We start from the raw sequence: 4411 nt of genomic DNA, 5'->3' as shown, positions 1-4411 counted from the left end.
GGGAACCGAACTCACGACCTTGCGCTTGCCAGGCAGGCGCTTTTGCCGCTGAGCTAAATCCCCAGCCCCTATTGTACACATTTTGATATGTAGCCTTTTAAATACAGTTTACTGTTAATTTTAAGATTTTTATTATCACTTAGTAGGAACACAAGCTATTAAAAATGTATTGAATTAAAAAAATAAGTGGAGATGTTTAAGTGTTTGCAGTGTCTGGTTGTGTTGCTGAAGATTCTCCAGGGTCCAGTCCATGGTTGATGGACAGCCCACAATCTGACAGTGACTGTGAATGAACCAACAGCCTGGTCACTTGTGACTCGCCTCTCTGGGTCAGTTTCTGAGCAACCAGGAAGCATGGCGCCTTTTCTCCTGGTGGGGATACCCAATGCTGGTTGTAGAAATGTCACAGAAATCAGTGAGACAGGAGTTAGGGTTCTATCAGGCAGTAAGCAGACGAAGTCAGGAAGCCCAACATGGAGTCCACTATTCACGACCCCGGGGATCTCACACAAACATCTGCCAGGTGTCCTTCAGCTATCGGGGACCCCCAGATCATGTTCAGGTAGGACACTGGCTCAAGGGTGCGTGGGTCCTGCACAGGCACTGTGTGAATACTACAGAGATTGGACACTAGAATTTTGTAGTCTCCTGCAGGGTAGAGATTACATTAAGCGATGGCCCAAGCTCCCTTCTAAATCTCTAAAACCCTAGACAAAGCATGGGCATCCTGCTCAGCAGCCCCTCCTGGCAGGCAGGCGCTCTGTTGTCCTTGGCTTTGTGTCTTTTACTTCCTTGCTTTTGTATCTTTTACTTCTTTGCCTTTTTATCTTTTAAATGAATTTGCATGTGCAGTTTCACTCTTCATCACCGTGAGGCACGATCCTGACACTGGTAACAGAAATACTTACCTTCTGCCCGACAAACAAACACACGCCAAATAGCGTTGAGAACACTTAATCTAATCTTTGAAACTTGAAGAGATGTAAGAAACTACAGATGAGAAAGGAAAGGCACCGAGTTTAAGGTCTCCCATTGTTCGTGGCTGGACACAGGCAGGGCTGGGGTTGCCCACCGGGAGGCCTGTTGTAGAACCTGTGCTGTTACCATCACCACGGGCATCTCTCGGGAAGGTACCGCCCTTTCAAATGCACTGAGACGCGGCATAGGACACTACCCTCAAAAAAGGTTTTGCTCCAGTTTACCCACAGGAAGTGGTGCAAGTCAGAAGTGTGCACCTTGGTGAATTTTCACTGAATGAGCACTCTCTAGCCAGTGTGCAGATCACCAGGATGACCTCACCAGTCCCAGGAAGCCCTTCTCATGGCCTCTTCTGGCTATGAACCCCACTGAAGTAAGAGGAGACTCTATAAATGTCTTGCATGGTGCATTGGTTTTGTCCGTCTGAACTTTGTAAAACAGAATCCTGTTTTATGGACTCCAGCTTCTCTGTCTGGCTTCTTCTCTCAGCACTGCTGATTTGAGATTCATCTTGTTCATTTTTATTGCTGAGTAATGTTGTGCTGAATGACCAGGAGGCAGTTTATCCCTTTATCCATCTGCGTAGACATTTGTTCAGTGCCATTATAAGCAAACATGCCGTTCTTATGTCACTTGAGCTGAGCTTGTTTTGTTGTTTAGATCTTTTGTATCTTTACCGTGTTTTGTTTGCTTGCTTTATTAATTACAAAAGTTTTAAGGTATCATACTCTGAAAATGGGTTTGCCTATTTCCCTGTTAATTCTGCCAAATTTTATTTAATGCATTTATTTAAAACTATAGTGTTGCCAATGAAGAAAAGCCCAGGTCCTGATGGATTCACAGCTGAATTCTACAAGCAATTTAGGGAAGATTTAACACCAATTCTTCTCAGACTCTTTAATGAAATTGAAAGGGAAGGAATTCTCTCCAACTCATTCCTGGAGGCGAGTATTATCCTGATACCAAAACCAGAGAAAGACCCAACCAAAAAAGAGCACTACAGACCAATCTCCCGAATGAATATAGATGCAAAAATTCTCAGTAAAATACTAGCAAACAGAATACAACAAATCATCAAGAAGATTATACACCACGACCAAGTGGGATTCATCCCAGGAATGCAGGGATGGTTCAATATACACAAATCAATTAATGCAATACACCATGTCAATAGAGCCAAAGACAAAAATCACATGGTCATCTCCATTAATGCAGAAAAAGCCTTTGACAAAGTCCAACACTCATTCATGATAAAAGCCCTACAAAAAATAGGGATAGATGGCCTTTACCTTAAGCTGATCAAAGCCATGTATGATAAACCAATGGCTGACATCATAGTACATGGTCAAAAATTGAAAACTTTCACTTTAAAATCAGGAAGAAGACAAGGATGTCCACTGTCACCACTCCTATTCAGTATAGTTCTCGAAATATTATCTAGAACAATTAGACAAGGGAGAAGTAAAAGGAATAAGGATAGGAAAGGAAGAAGTGAAATTATCATTATTCACAGATGACATGATACTGTACCTAGCAGACCCCCAAAACTCCACCAACAGGCTTATGGATTTAATAACCAAATTCAGTAGTGTAGCTGGGTATAAAGTTAATACTCAAAATCAGTAGCATTCCTGTACACAAACAACAAACAGACTAAGAGAAAAATTAGGGAAACCACATCTTTCACAGTAGCATCTGAAAAGATGAAATAGGAATCAATCTAACAAAGAAGTGAAAGATCTGTACAGTGAAAATTATAGTACTCTGAAAAAAGAGATTGAAGAGGATATCAGAAAATAGAAAGATATTCCTTGCTCATGGACAGGAAGAACCAACATTGTGAAAATGGACGTATTCCCAAAATTGTTGTACAGATTCAGTGCAATCCCAATTAAAATCCCATTAGTATTTACCTCACAGATCTAAAGAAAACAATCCTTTTTTTTTTTTAAACGAACAGACATCCATTTACAAAATAGCAAAAGAACACGAGCAATACTGAGTTACAGACAAGGTATCAAAGAATTAACAGTGGTTGTTGTATTACATATTGATATCTTCAAAGTGGTTACTCAGGAAAACAAATATAGACACACAAGATCAAATAATTAATCATTAACTGTTGCTTTCAACAAAGTGATAGAAGACAGTAGTACAATTATGATAGCTGTCCTCTATATACATAATTTCCCCCTTCTTTCTTTTCTCTTTTCCCTCATCCCAGTTGCTTTTGACTTTTGAGCAGTTTCTTTTCATTTCACAATGTCTATCATACCTCCTAATTTTTATTCACTCTTTCAAGTTCTTACACTAGTGAGACAACTCTTTTAGGTTGCTTACACATGCAGGTCTGATTTATTTCACTTATGAGTATGGTCTCTAGTTATGACCATTTAGGTATAAAAACCTCAAGTTTATCTTTCTTTATAGCTGAATAATATTCCATTATATAAAAATACCACAATTGTTTTTTATCCATTCCTCAGTGGATGGACATTTGTGTTGCTTCCACGATTTAGCGATTACAAATTGGGCTGCTATGAACATGGGTGCACATACATCACTGTGATATGACGTTTTCAGCTCCTCTGGGAAAATACCCAAAAGGGGAATAGCTGGGTTGAATGGGACCTCTAGACCTAGTTTGCTGAGGAATTTCTAAACTGATTTCCACAGTGGTTTCACCAGTCTGCATTCCCACCAGCAGTGGAGAATAATTACTATTTCTCCACAGCCTTGCCAGCATTTGTTATTGGTTGATTTCTTGATGATAGCCATTCTTACTGGGTTGAGATGGAATCTCAATGTCATTTGAATTTGCATTTCTCGAATGACTAATGATGTTGAACATTTTTCATGTATTTATTTGCCATTTGTGTTTCTTCATCTGAGAAGTGTGTATTCATCTCAGATGTCCATTTATGGATTGGGTCTTTGAATTTGGGGGACTGATGTTTTTTAATTCTTTATATGTTCTAGATAGAAGACCTTTGTCCAAGGGGCAGTCTGATAAATTTTTTTTTTCCCAATTTGTGGGTTTTCTCCTTACTCTGCTGGTGATTTCTTTAGATGTGCAAAAACTTTTCAATAATATGAGATTCTAGTTGTTGATTCTTTGAAGTATTTCCCACGCAGTTTGGTTTTTGTTCATGAACTTTCTGCTTACCCCTATGTCTTCAAGATTTTTATGTACTTTCTCTTCCAATAAATTTAGTGTTTCTGTTTTTATATTGAGATCTGTGATCCATTTGGACTTGAGTTTGGTGCATGGTGATAGACTTGGGTCTATTTTCAGTCTTTGGCAAGTGGCAAGCCAATTTTTCCAGCAGCATTTATTAAAGAGGCTGTCTTTCAGTGAGTTTGTTTGGCCCCTTTGTCAAAGATTAGGTGGCTGAATGTGCTTGTGGTTGTGGCTGTTTCTTCCAGCCTGTTC

At 39.5% G+C, this 4411-nt stretch overlaps 1 long non-coding RNA gene across 3 annotated transcripts in view; it reads left to right on the top strand.

Annotated features, from left to right (window-relative positions):
• The window catches only part of LOC102022541, a 16899-nt gene that overhangs the window by 1962 nt on the left and 10526 nt on the right, over positions 1–4411 (top strand). The window contains exon 3 of one of the 3 annotated variants that reach the window (XR_001232085.1): positions 1780–1803. The exons of the other annotated variants lie outside the window; for them this stretch is intronic. This is a non-coding gene — a long non-coding RNA (uncharacterized LOC102022541). Of the gene's footprint in view, positions 1–1779; positions 1804–4411 lie in introns of those variants that run through there. 3 annotated transcript variants of the gene reach the window in all.

This window comes from Chinchilla lanigera, unplaced genomic scaffold (genome assembly GCF_000276665.1).
Source record: "Chinchilla lanigera isolate Chin_1 unplaced genomic scaffold, ChiLan1.0 scaffold00137, whole genome shotgun sequence".
NCBI lineage: Eukaryota > Metazoa > Chordata > Mammalia > Rodentia > Chinchillidae > Chinchilla > Chinchilla lanigera.
Note: the sequence above shows the minus strand (reverse complement) of the source record. Positions and strands in the feature narration are given on the sequence as shown.